This window comes from Giraffa tippelskirchi, chromosome 11, assembly GCF_054371585.1.
Source record: "Giraffa tippelskirchi isolate mGirTip1 chromosome 11, T2T-mGirTip1v1.2.pri, whole genome shotgun sequence".
In the NCBI taxonomy this organism is placed as follows: Eukaryota; Metazoa; Chordata; class Mammalia; order Artiodactyla; family Giraffidae; genus Giraffa; species Giraffa tippelskirchi.
Window position 1 is genome coordinate 30,838,828 of NC_137285.1, and position 14,501 is coordinate 30,853,328.

At 42.6% G+C, this 14,501-nt stretch overlaps 1 protein-coding gene across 5 annotated transcripts in view; it reads left to right on the forward strand.

The window, feature by feature from the left end:
• FNIP2 (folliculin interacting protein 2) overlaps positions 1-14,501 on the forward strand; it is a 127,111-nt gene that overhangs the window by 4,256 nt on the left and 108,354 nt on the right. Inside the window, exons 1-3 of one of the 5 annotated variants that reach the window (XM_081541727.1) lie at positions 9,019-9,568; positions 9,778-9,992; positions 10,480-10,670. The exons of the other annotated variants lie outside the window; for them this stretch is intronic. The gene's annotated coding sequence lies outside the window, so the exon portion shown is untranslated. Of the gene's footprint in view, positions 1-9,018; positions 9,569-9,777; positions 9,993-10,479; positions 10,671-14,501 lie in introns of those variants that run through there. 5 annotated transcript variants of the gene reach the window in all.

Sequence of the window (14,501 nt, forward strand, 5' to 3'; positions counted from 1 at the left end):
TAAGACATGTGACGCATAAATTATGCAATTCGTCAGCACACCCACCCCACCATATCACCTGGTGCTGAGCTGGGCCCTGGAGGGTGTTAAGAATTTGGGGTCAGAGTCCAGCTCATATGGTGGGTTCCGTTCAAATCACCTGAAGGAGGCCGTCATTTTCATCCTGCTTTGTGCCACCGTGTGTGTAGAGACCCACGTGGCTCTCTGTTTCTCTGGGCCTCAGTTTTTGTCATTTGTAAGTAAGGTGATTACACCCTTCCTGTGTAATAAGGTTGCTATAGGGAGGTAATATATTTGAAAATCTTGTGAAAAGAGTAAAATACAGTACATAACGATTTTAAGTATTACCAAGGGCCTCTTAACTCATGGAATTCAGTATTACTCATATTGAGGCCTTACAAAAACTGAACTGTTTTTCGGAGGCTGATTTCTCCTTTACTTAGTTGGGATACTTGAGACAGAGCTGAAGCAACTTGTTATTCCTTCTCTTTTTTACCTTGATGGTGTTGGTCATGAAACAGATTGAATTTTCAGAGGAGTGCTAAGACACTTATCAGACCTGGATGAAGGTGGCTGGGTGATCAGTATTGGCTTTAGGAGTGTGGTGTGTTTTTCAGAATTATTTGCAAGTTTTTCCTGTCAAGAATAAAATCTTCTTTAAGTGGAAAGGAAAAATTTGTTAGGTGAAGTGATACAACTGGATGGCGGATGGCACTCTGCAGCTGCCAAATCTTTATTTTTTGACTCTATGTACACATACATGTACATGTGTATTTATGTGTGTACATGTACGTGTATGTGGGCATGCAAAGGTTTTCTCTAGAAAAAGTAAAAACAGTATAAGCTTGTGAATAGTATTGAAGGTAGGTGTGGGACCACACACGTGGGAAGAGGGTGAGCAGCCCTGCCACCAGGATTTTAACAGCAGGGGTCAACCAGTGGGTGAAATTTTTATTTGATTTTTCTCTGTTTTATATTTGGTTGGTATTTTGGGTTTTGCTCTAGTGAATTTGTGTTACTTTTGTGATTTAAGTTATAGTAAATGTTAAGTAGGCTCTGGGGTATTTTCCATTGTGAGGTAGGGATTAAGTGTAAGATTTGCTGAGAAACCCAATTTGGATAAAAAGTCTTTATAGATTTTCTCCTCTTTGCTAAAATAACTGGTAGTTCCTGTTATTAACAGTAATATGCTGTGAATTTTAATACACTTAACACCTAAGTTCTTGATGATCCTTAGGAGGCCAGTTTAATTGGTGAAGTTGATAATTGAAGGCGATATTCGTGTGCACAATTTTTACTAGTGGGGCAAGGTTCCTGCCTCCCCCAACCTCAGCCAGCATGGTGTCCACCAGGGCTCAGGAGCCGCAGTCAGGTCCTCAGGTGATCACCTGGATCAAGAGAGATCTAATTAAGGTTTATTTGAAGTGTGTTTGGAAAAAGGTGACACAACCTTTTAGATTTGGGGGAAGCTTGAGTAAGTTTAACGGGCTGGGATTGGATGTTTTTAAAGCTGAGAGACGTATTACAATTTTAAGTTCTGAATATGAATTGATCATGTTACATGTTGTCATTTGACTTAGCAGGTGGTCTTGAGAGATGGGCTGGGCACACAGTCTTTTAAAGCATAGAGTGTAGAGGTAAAGAGGGGCTGACTTCTGCCACCATGGATTTGGGTTGTGTTTCCCATGGTCTGCCCATCAGATCGGCCTAAGGAAGCCCCTGCAGTTGTTTTTCCTTGGCAAAGGAAGTCGTAAAAGATTGTCCTTGTGCTCCTGAAATGATCTGGCTGTTGGTGTGAACTCCTGGTGGGTGAATCTGATTTGAGAACTGGTGCTGTTGCGATTTCCCCAGACACTGTTTTTCTTGGTGTGGGCACAAAAGAACACACGTTTTATCCTGATTGTCCAAGTCCCTCGCTGGCATGAACGATCAGGCCTGCACCATGAGATCACGTCCTTGGCCGTAAAAGTCAGTCTTTCCCTTCATGGATAAGAATGCTGAAATATCTGGTGAGTTCCTACTTTTCAAGTGTTCTTCTTATCTCAGGTTTGTGAGAAATGATTATTATGTAAAAGAGGAAAAACAGGATGGACTTTTCCAGCTAACTGGGCACGTAATGGTGACTTCCCTCAACCCCACCCTGTCTGCAAGTGGAACATCCATGACTCACCGCTCAGGCCACACAGACACTCTTTTGCAGCATGTGCGGGTGGGGGCAGGATGGGGGTGCAAGGGGTGGGCTGCCGGCTGCCGTCCCTCTGTGTTCAGCCAGAAGTGTCCAGCTGCCTCTGTGATGGGCTCCTGGGAAGGACAGTGTGCCGTCTCACACATCATGCTCTTTTTCTTATTGCACTGTATGTTTGTGCCGAAATAACACAATATATTAAGTGCAATAAATGCAACCATTAATACTCCAGTGTTTTGGGTATGTGTTAAATGGCGGGTGCTTTCTGTTACGTAAGATTTCAGTATTAATGTGAGTCTGGATCCCTCGCTGTCATGTTTCTCTCTCTTTAACTGTGTGCTTTTCATTCATAGATACATTTGGAATATTTTTTCTAGTTTTTTGTCCCTGAATCTTGCTTCATATGTAGATCATGCTCTGGAATTTGCACCCAGTGTTGTGTTATGAAGAGATAGGTGCCTGCTTTATGAAGATGACTTTATCACCACACTTAAGACATTTTCATCATCATATAGGAGCATTCCTATATTTGAGGTAATACACCTTTAAATCAGTGACGACTAATGTCTGATTATTCACGGATATCTACTTGAAAATGACTACCATTTCATGCAGAGTGGTCACTGGAGCAGTAGAAATTCATCCCCCAGAGCTGATGGGGTTTGAGGGAAAACCTGCATATCTGGTGGAACCTCAGCCTAGTTTCTAGTGAGGATAGTTGTATGTTGGATATTAATAATGTAACCATGCATCACATGTGGACAGCCAAAGTAAACTGTGTGTTGATGATAGAAGGATTTTTCTAGGGAAATTGATAGTCCATTTATTTGAATATCCCCTAGGTTACATTGTGTAATCCAGCAGTCCCCAACCTTTTTGACACCAGGTTTGGAAATCGCAGAAGGCAGTTTTTCCACGGACCAGGGGAGTATGGGATGGTTTGGGGATGATTCAAGCACATTACATTTATTGTGCACTTTATTTCTATTATTATTACATCAGTTCAACCTCAAATCATTAGGCATTAGATCCGGGAGATTGGGGATATCAGTAATGGATATCAGTAGAAATGGAACATATACGTGAATTTACTTGACAATTTAGCACGACCTAAGAAATATACTAACTTTAGAAGTATCTGGTTTTCCTTGAAGAAAGTGTACTCAAGACCCTGTAATGCTAAATGCTACACTCCTGAGATTTACTTGTCAAACAATCACTGTTTCATTTTATATATTTGTGACCTACTCTGACAAAAATGTGTGTATTTAAATGTTTTATCCATGGAACTTTTCACAGAACATATTTTCATTTATTTTGATGGTTTAACAAACAGAAAACTAGCATTTGCTTACAAGTACACATATGTCAGTTAGATGGAATTTGGATTTTTGCATTTCATTGGTGAATTTTGCTCACTAAACTTTTTGTTCAGTTGTCATGGCAACTGTATTCCTTCACAAGTTGGAGACAAGTTAGACGTAAACCTGCATATTCCTCAGAGATGAAACAGGTGTTGATTTAGGATGTGTTAGGAAGAAGCAGCAAATCACCAGTCTAATCAGTTCTGCCTTTAACACCTTACGCTTACTTCAGATTGCAAACCATCTTTCCCTGGTGTACCCAGAAAATTGAGCGTTTTCTTCTGTCTTACGGTTGAAACCTTTGGGGTAATGGGAGGACATTAGTGCGTTTTATTTCATCTAGCTCTTATTTGAGTATCCTCATTTATTCAGGTTCTCCTCTAAAACAGGATTGAGGAATAGCAACAAAAATAATCATTTAGCCAATTTAAGCATACATTTGAGTAATTGAATGAAACAAGAAAACATCCATGTTGTGGTTAGATATGGGAATTCTAATCCTAGCCTTCGGTCCTAGCTGTAGTGCTTAGTGCAGGGCTTGGCAGGAGGGTGTACTTAAATGCTTGTAAGAGGAATGAATGAATGAGACTTTTGCAAGCAGACAATCCTTAAAGATTCTCTGGTATTCCAGAACCTGATCTCTTGATATACTATGTTTTTTTCTTGATGTTTCTGATATGCGTTGTGTCATTTGTCAAAGGAATCTTGTTATAGACAATGCAGTTTCCTTCTTTCCATTAATATGAATGAATTCTTTTTCTGTTATAAAAATAATGAGGTAAATACTCTAAAGGCACCTGCCCTCTCCTTAAAAAACAAAGAAACATAAAAAAGACACTTAAGGGACTTCCCTGGTGGCTCGGTGGTAAAAAAATCTGCCTGCCAATGCAAGAGACATAAGTTTGATCCTAGATCTGGGAAGATCCCACGTGCCATGGAGCATCTAAGCCCATGCACCACAACTATTGAGCCTGCGCTCTAGAGCCCAGAGATCGCTGCTGAGCCACGTACCACAGCTACTGAAGCCTGTGCACCCTGGAGCCCATGCTCCACAACAAGAGAAGCCTTGACAATGAGAAACCCACACACTGCAGCTAGAGTGTAGCCCACACTCACCACAACTAGAGAAAGTCCACGTAGCAACGAAGACCCAGTGCAGCCAAAACTAAAAATAAATAATAAAATGATCAAAATGACACTTAAGTAATATATCTGAGACTCCATAGTTGTTGAAAGCAGCCTATAGGAAAAGTATTTAATAATATCTGTACACCTCTGAAATTACTAGCAAACTGTTTGCTATAAAACTGTTCTATGCTGTTTAGCATTATTAAATTTTTTGTGTGGCTTGGTAAAACTGAAATACATGATAGAATGATAAGCTAAGTGGCTCTTTCAAACAGAAGATACAGCACGTGTGGTCAGTCACTTCAGTCATGTCTGTCTCTTTGTGAACCTATGGATTATAGCCCACTGAGACCCTCTGCCCTTGGGATTCTCCAGGCAAAAATACTAGAGTGGGTTGCCATGCCCTCCTCCAAGGGGTCCCCCAAGCCAGGAATGGAACCTGAGTCTCCTGCATCTCCTGCCTAGCAGATGGATTCTTTACCACTGAGCCACTGGGGAACTTAATTCTAAAAACAATGTTGGTATTCTAAATCCTCAGAGATGGTGTCTGCAGGCTGCAGGAAGTAAGTGCTTTAGAAAAAAAAAGATGGCATCTTCTTTGCATTCCATACGTGATGTTTCCAGCTGAAAAACTCATTTAAAATAGGTTTATAAACCTGGCATGCCCTTTAAGAAGAGATGGCCCAGACTGATGTGTCATTGGCGATGGCCTCGGTGAGTGGGGAGGGAAGCCACCAGCAAACATTTCCCTGGCTTAGCAGGCAGTGCTGTTTGCTTTAGGCTGGTGCACTGGTTGCCAGGGCCGCACGAGCCTGCAGAGGGCCAGAAAGCTGCCTGGTCCCTTCCGTGTGTGCAGGGCCCCGTGGAGACCCTAGGAACACCCAGTGCCACGCGCTCCTGAGAAACAGCGCACAGATTAAATTACGATTGTGTTCAAGGTTGACTTTCAAATGCACCTGATTAAAAATCAAACAGTATAAAATGGTATACATTGAAATACAAATAATTTTCTCATTTCACACCCCTAATCTCTCTTTCCAAAGGCTGCCCTTATTATTTTTTATATTTTTATTTCTTTTTATTTTGGGCTGCACTGGGTGATTGTTGCTGCATGGGTTTTCTCTAGTTGTAGCAAGTAGGGGTTACTCTTCATTGTAGTGCGTGGGCTTCTTGCTGTGGTGACTTTTCTTGTTGCAGAGCACGGGCTCCAGGGTGCTGTGGATTCAGTAGTTGCAGCATGTGGGCTCAGTGTGTGTGGATTCCTGGGCTCTAGTTGCACAGGCTCAGTAACTGTGGCACATGAGCTTAGTTGCTCCTTGGCATGTGGAATCTTCCCGGACCAGGAATTAAACCCATGTCTCCTACACTGGCAGGTGGATTCTTTACCACTGAGCCACCAGGGAAGTCCAGGCTACCCTTGTTATACCAGTTTCTTTTCGTTTATCCTTCTGGAAATATTCTATGCAAACACACAAAAACATCACCTTCCTATACACACCGTCCAGCATGTTGCTAATACCTGCCGAGTTTCCGCTGACTGAATGCACATGGAGGACTTTATTTAACCCAGTGGTTCTGCAGTCTGGCTGGGCATTACAGGGCCCCAGGAAGATTTAAATGCCCAGACCATTCTCTGAGATTCCAGTTTCATAAACCCTGGTTGTCTATGGTCTGTCTTTATGAACACCCTGCTTGGGTACTTTTAGTCTGCAGCCAAGTACACAGTCCTCTATTGATGTATGTTTAGATTGTTTTCAGGCTTTTTTTTTTTATTAGAGATGGTGAACTTCCTGGTCAGAAGATGTTTATGCAGAAGCTCAAGTATCTTTCTCGGGTTAGGATCCAGGGTGGAATTTCTGCCAAATCACTCTCCGGAGATGCTGCACCTGCCTACGCTCCTAGCCATGTAACTGTGTGTAATGCTAGAGTGGCTGTCTAGTGGAGGTAATTGAAAGTGCCCTGAAGAAACCGTGCCTGTGGGTGGACTGTACCTTCTGCCTGGGAGTTGTTGACCCCCTGTCTAGCTTGTACTTTGGGGTCTGAATGATTTAAAAGAAAAATGTTCCCTGCGTTAAGGTGTTAGAAAAAGCAAAAAAAACTTTCATACCTGGAGATATTCTTTAAACATGATTCTTATGATAAAAATCTAAAAGAATTATGATAGTTGTGTAACAGCTGGAAAGTAGCTAAATTGTGATGTTAGCTTCATAGGATATTATATGATGATGACATGATTATGGGGACTTTATTAATATAATTAAATTAAGTATTTTAATACAATATATAAAATATATTAACGCATATTTAATATAGCAACAAATACATAAAATACTAAATATTATATATCATATTGATTATAACATGCTACATAATATACATAAATAATGATATATAAATATACATGTAAAATGTTATAATTAATAACATAGCATTATTATAATCAAATGTTAGAATATGGTAAATAAAAAACTCACATCAGTTCGTTCCTACAATATGAATATATTAGTAAAATAGGTAAATGTATGACCAAGGACTAGAAAGAAAAACAGAAAAATACGAAGAGCTGATGTGATGGGATAATGACCTTGTGGATAAATATTCTTTTTAAAAAAGTCCTTTACTATTATAAAATAGCATGGGCAATAAATAGAAATTAAGAAAAATTCTTTTATAATGCAAATAGCCATTTGTGGTATTAAAAATATATTTTCGTACTCTAAACCTCGTTAACTGTGGACTGTCTGTGTAGGTGGCGTGTCTGCAGTCTTTTAAGACGCCTGTAAGTAGCTGCTTCTCCGGAGTGTTAGAGGAGCCCCTAGTGTCTGTGGAGGAGGGACCATTGCCTGTGCACTAGGCACCATGCTGCCCCGTCTTTGCTTACATCCTCTTGCAGTTACCCTTTGACAGTGGGTATTTTATTAGCTAACTTCTAGATATATAAAGTTGTAATAATTTACAGATAAAAACTGAGGCTTGCTGGAGATCAATGTCTGGTTAACTAGTGGCCCTGGGAATTTAAAACCCAATTCAGTACATGGTCTGTATTCCTTTTCTACAGGTTAACATTTGAAGTTCCTAAGAAGTTTATAAGGAAGTGTGAGGTCTAATATTTCTAGGGAACTTCCCATTTAACTGTGCAATGATAGATACCAAGTTTAAAGCTAACTGGTAGTACAAAGCAGTTAGTAGATCAGGACCAAGTGTACTGTCCTGTTCAGATGGCAGGAAGGGCTGAGGGCTCTTAAGTCTGGCTGCTTAGAGGCTGCTTCACCCAGGAGTTAAGACCTGAGGGGTAGGACTCAGGCTGGAGAGGCTGAAGATGTGTTACCTCGGTGGTGTTCCTGGGTTAGTGAATGGACCAGATTCTTTGAAGTTGGAGTGCTTCTGGGAGGCAGGATCCACTGGCCAAAACATGCAAGGCCTAGCAAGCATTATATACATGTTCAGTTTTAAATTTTGGTGGCCGCAAAGAATAAGTGGGGGTCCTCAGTCTATACTTGGAGGGTTAAAAGAAAGATTAGGGAATCCGTTGTGGGTTTGTATTCTTGAGTTCAAAGCCAGCTTCCCCCACATATATTGTAGGGCACACCTGTCTTAGTTTTTTCTTCAGTAAAATGAATGTAAAATGGCTTTTCTTGCAAGGTCTCGAGGACTAGAGAGTGCACGTCAGTTACACCTGCTGCACAACACTTAGCGCCTGCCAGGCCTTCCATTCACAGCAGGTCTTGTCACGCTCAGAGTCCAGTGTTGTCTGCTTCTGCTTCCAGCTCCTCCAGCTTCTTCCCTGTGTTAATCCCGACTCTGGGTGATCTCCAGACTGTGAGGAAGTGGCAGGTGGCTTGTCTTCATCAGGAGGTGGTGTTCCTTCCCCGAAAGCACTGGGGAGCCACTGTAGGTGTGAGCAGGGGGGGTGGTGAAGCAGCACAGCACAAATACTTAGGCTTAAACTTTGGTGCCGGATCCAGGTCAGTTCAGTTTTACTGTGTGGGATATTCCTTAGTCTCCCCCGCATCCCCAGCCCCAGGCTTCCCATCTCTGAAGGGAAGAACAAAATGGATACAAGCCGGTAATGTCACGGTTCCCCTTTATGGTTCCCCTCCCAGCTCGTGGCAGAATCCATACGTGTAGGGAGTTCACTCTGTCTTTTTTTAAACTCTTAAGAGTCTGTTACTCACATTTTTTTTTTAAGATTTATTTGTTTATTTTCGGCTGTGCTTGGGTCTTCATTGCTTCTCACGGGCTTTCTATAGTTGCGGTTACCAGTGACCGGGGGCTGCTCCGTTTTGGTGTGTGGGCTTCTCACCATGGTGGCTGCTTTGTTGAGGAGGAGCATGGGCTTCAGGGTGTGTGGGCTTAGTTGCCCCACGGTATGTGGGGTCTTGGTGGACCAAGGATCACACCCATGTCATCTATACTGGCAGGCGGATTCTTAACCACAAGACAATCAGGGAGCCCCACTGTCCCCCTTTTGAAGTAAAGACTTTTTCAAGAGCAGTTTTAGGTTTACAGTAAAACTGAGAGGAAGGTCCAGAGGTTTCCCCTTTACCCGAGTGGTACTTTTTTTTACCAAGGGCCAACCGACCTCCACACACCATCATCACAAAGCCCTTAGTTAACTTTCAGGTTCATTCTTGGTGTTGTATGTTCTGTGAGTTTGGACAAAGGTGTAATGACACATTTCCATCGTTGTAACATCATACAGGGTATTTTCATGGTCTTAAAATCCTCTGTGCTCTGCCTCCTCCTCTCCCCTCCCACTCCCAGGTATCTCTTTTCATAGCCCAGGAGTTCCTTTTTTTCCCAAAGTCATTTTCCAAGTTTTGTGAAGAGCTGAAGAGTTTCCTAAAATTGCAGACCTGTGCCAAGGAGAGGAGATTGCATTTGAACACAGGTTAGATTTTTACAAATAGGAAAGGGGGTGGACAAGGAGAAAGAGGAATTTGTCTCAGAAACTAAATGAAGGGAAAGCTTGCAGTTGTCTATAATCTCACCTAACTGAAGCGCTAAGTACTGACCCTAATTGCAGTGGTGGTGGAGGTAGTGGGGATCTTAGTTTCAAAAACCCACGCCCTCTGCCTCCTCAAGCTGACACTGTTACAGGATACCTGGTGCCTGGAGATGCAGCCCAGCCACAGTACACAGCCTGTTCAGCATCCTTTCTTCCTTCTTCGAAGCCACCTCCTTCCCACCCCGGTGGTGCTGGACTTTGTTCTCACAGCTGATGACTGCCCGCTGCTCCGAATGCTGCAGCGAGGATGGAGTTTTACAGCCTGGACCATAAAAGTCAATATTGTGTTTAACACAACGGTAGCCACGTGAGTTGTCCGAAGCTTGCCTTGACCGCTAGCATGTTCGGTAGCTCTTTTAACAGCAAAGTTCTTATGTTGAAATGAGCACTGGATTATCAGGATTGTCATGGCCCAATCAGCAGACTGTGGTAGGTAGCATCCTGGAGGGAAGTCTTGCCGTCTGTCCTGTGTTAGACTTCCACTCTCTCCCCGTGTTTTAGAAACCTTTGTGTGCAGAGCCCTTGGGCTCCAGGACCCAGAGGTACTGTTGGGGAGGGTGGGGGTGGGCACAGTTATCCTTGAGGATAAAATAACAGGATTGCTCCTCCCCATCTGAACAAATCCAAAGTATCGTTAAACTGTCAGTTACTACCCCTCTGCTCAGAAGATTCACCTTTTCTTCTCATCCTAGAAATATCTGAGCTGTGGGACCTTGACCACCTCTGCCCTGAGCACTGGGACAAGCAGGCTTAAAATTTTTTTTTTTTTTTTTTTTGCTGGCTGACATTCTCAGTGAAGGTCTTTCCTCACCATCAGATTAATTCCCACATGGCCTTTTGGGGTCAGAGGAAGAGGTCGCTGACCTACATTGGTTTAGGCCCTGAGATCCGCACAGCTGGGTTTCTCCATCAGCTCCTGTGTGGTTCAGAGCCCGGCCCAGTCCAGCTTCCCAGGATTTAAGGCTGAGATCAGGCATCAAAGTTTGTAAGTAATTATGGGCTTATCTGTCTTGCACTGCGTTCTCTGCACGTAGTTTCCAGGGGGACCTGACTGGTATGCATGGAGGAATGTGCTTGAGGCATGTTTCAGAGGAAAAGGGAGACGATGTGAAAGGGACAGGGAATTGTCAACAAAAAGAGTAAGTAATTCTTAAAAAGGAGTAACATATAACATTACGTGTAGGGTTTGAGCCTAAGTAACCCGGGCAAGTGGTAGCATAATTAATGCAAGCAGAGAGATGACTTGAAAAAAGGAAATGTGTCTGTTTGTTTTTGCACATGAACTTGAGGTGCTGCTGAATACCCCAGTCACGATGCTCAGCAGACAGTGATTGTCAGGGGATATTTTAGGCCAGTATTTGCCGAAGGGGCCTAGGAAATCTACATCTCTCTCTTTAGACTTTTCTTCTTTCTTTTTTTGTAATTAAAAACATTGAGGAACTTCCCTCGTAGTCCTGTAGTTAAGGCTCCATGCTTCCAGTGCAAGAGGTGTGGGTTCGATCCCTGGTCAGGGAACTAAGATCCCACATGCCTCATAGCCAAAAAATTAAAAAGCTGTGAAAAAATTAAGGTATAATTGGTATATAACGTTTTATTAGTTTCAAGTGTACATCGTGATTTGATATTTATGAATACTGTGAGGCAATCACAGTAAGTGTAGTTAACATCCATCAGCTCATGTAGTCATAAAAATTGTTTTTTTCTTATCACGAGAACTTATAAGACCTATTTTCTTAGCAACTTTCAAATACGCAGTACAGCATGAACTGTAGTCACCATGCTGAGTCATAAGACTTCTCTTTCTAGTCCCTCCCTCAAAATTACTTTTGTCCAAATTCTATTTGCTCTTCCCAACCCAGTTCAAATGCTTCCTTCACAGTTTTGCTGAGCCCCAAGTGGGCACACCCCTCCCCCCAGCCCCTGCACTTACTGTTGCTTTGTTTGGTCTTTATGCCACTGACAACATTCTACCAGCTGGTTTTCTAATTAACCAGACATGACCAGATTATACCTTGCATGCAGGAAACCTCATATGTCCCTGTAGCGCACAGCACAGAACTGAGGATGCTGATTGGAGCTCAGTCAATGTTTAAATATACTTAGTCAAGCCTGGCTTTTTTTAGGTAGTATTACTACTTAGAGGAATATAAATTTATGAGCCATTCTATGGAAGTTCCTTTCTGTGCATAAACTTGCCTCTTTAAAGCTTTTAAGGACATCTCCCCGGGCTTCCCTGCAGAGTTTAACCAATAAGCGCGTTTATCCTGTCTGTGTCTGCGTTTCACCTCTTCTCTTCTTTCTTTCCAGTTACGGGGTTATTTAATTTTTTTTCAACCTTAGAAACTCTTTTCTATAGACCATTTTATCTTTTTCTATACTAGTTCCAGCTTAGATTTCTGAGGTTCATCGCCAAGAAATGTATGATGTATTCTCTTAAGAAGATACTTTCGTTTGAGAGCTTGGGTTTGTCATCAGAATAGCTTGAACGCCATCATTCCCTAAACTGACCAGACCTTTGCTCAAACTGAAACTCATATACTTATCTGATGTTCAGAGAACCTGAAAGAGCTTAGTGTGTGTTCCCTTTAGTTGGACATTTTCAGCAGGAGAATGTCTAGTGCTGTCGACACGTGGCCCTGTCCCTGGCTGTCTCTCTCTAGATGAGCCATGAAGAGGTTGAGTTCACTCTCCACCCATCACTGAAAAGACCACACTGTTTACACTGCTCCTTCCAGAGAAATGTTTGCTTATCCCTACTTCTGTTTTCTAGTCCTAATCCAACTCTCTGTCCAAGATAAATATTCTGCTGGCTTCACGCTGTTTTATCCTCGTTAAAAATGAATGACCAGATACCTGCAGTTCATAGGGTGAAAATGTTAATCGTGATTCAGACTCGGATGAATAAATGAATGTTTGTTTTGCTTTCTCATGTCATAGTTTAAAAAAAGAAGCCGCCTAAGTTTACTTGTGCATCAATGGCATACACTTACAACTTCAGGGGGCTCTCAGATGTCCGTTCCTTCCATTTGAATTTTGTGGATGTCAGTTTTGAGATAAGTGGGCTGACTAGCACTTGAGAGTTATGTATTTCACCCATAAATTGTGGCTGCTTTCATATGGTATTGAGTTGACAGTGGTTTTTAAGTTTTTTTTTATGATTTTTAAATTTATAATTGAAGGATAATTGCTTTATAATATTGTGTTGGTTTCTGCCATCCATCAACATGAATCAGCCACAGGCATACATATGTCCCCTCCCTCTTGAAGCTTGCTCCCACCTCCCACCCCATCCCACCCCTCTTGGTTGTCAGAGCACCAGATTTGAGCTTTCTGAGTCATACAGCAAATTCCCTCTGGTTATTTATTTAAAATATAGTAATGTGGTTTTAATTTCCCAAAGAACATAGCTGAGTTTGGGAGGAAGCTCCAATAGTCACCCTCTGCAGCCTTTATTCCGTGAGAGTATTGCCCCCTGTCTCCTAGTGACAAGTTACCCAGCATCAGAGGAGTTGCAGTTTTGATCTTCAGGGCTTCACTTCTCCTTTTGACTTTTTGTGGTTTCCTCCTCCTGATGCTATACCCTTAATTTGCCACGTTAATTAACTCAGATGAGGTGATTTCTTAGTGGGGCATGGGGACAGGAGGCCCAAGGGGGAAAGATTATTTTCTGAGTACTGCTTCTCAAGGCCCTATGGTCGCTCTTATCCGCATCTGTGATTTGATCTTTGCACCTGAGGCAGAGGCACCTTTGGGTCCAGATGCCTCGGGGCGCGAGCCCGTTGGGGATTGGAGCAGCTTGTGGTTCGATGTTCGATGATACCGAGGAGGTCCTGCCATGAGGTCCTGTTAATGGAATCATCTCTCCTCCTTGGCAAAGACTAAGAAAGACATGTTTAGCCCAGGAAATGTAGTGGTGGTGGTTTCAGAATAGTAACAAGCCACGCTGGAGGGTTAGGATACTGAAGTTAGGAATCACATTGAGACATAAACCGGTTTCCCTCATGGATTTCTTTTCTAAAAATCATGCTGAGAGAGAGGTGAGTATTGGTTAAATGTGCTGTTGACTGTTGAAGACCAGTGTTTCAGAGAAAGTATCATTACTTAATTGTAATAGTTCACATTTATGTGGATTTTATTTTCTAAGTGGTCACATGAATTTCACAAAACAGGACGTGGGTCCCCTGGACTAGGAGGTAGGTGCCTGTGCAGGGTGAGCCAGGTTGGGGACACTGATCTCTGGGCTCCTGCATCGTGCCACGGCCAGTGTTTATCCCTACAAGTTTGGCCAGGTCCCTTGTTTTTTTTTAATTTTTATTTTATAGTGGAGTGTAGTTAATATACAATATTGTATTAGTTTCAGGTGTATAGCAAAGTGATTCGGTTATATATATACGTGTATCTATTCTTTCCTAGATTCTTTTCCCAAGGCAATGGCACCCCACTCCGGTACTCTTGCCTGGAGAATCCCATGGATGGAGGAGCCTGGTAGGCTGCAGTCCATGGGGTCGCTAAGAGTCGGACACGACTGAGCGATTTCACTTTCACTTTCCACTTTCATGCATTGGAGAAGGAAATGGCAGCCCACTCCAGTGTTCTTGCCTGGAGAATCCCAGGGACGGGGGAGCCTGGTGGGCTGCCGTCTATGGGGTCGCACAGACTCGAACACGACTGAAGCGACTTAGCAGCAGCAGCAGCAGCAGCATAGAGTATTGAGCAGAGTTCTCTGTGTTATATAGTAGGTCCTTGTTGATTAACTATTTTATGTATGGTCGTGTGTATATATTCATTCCAAACTCCTAATTTGTCCCTCCCCCAC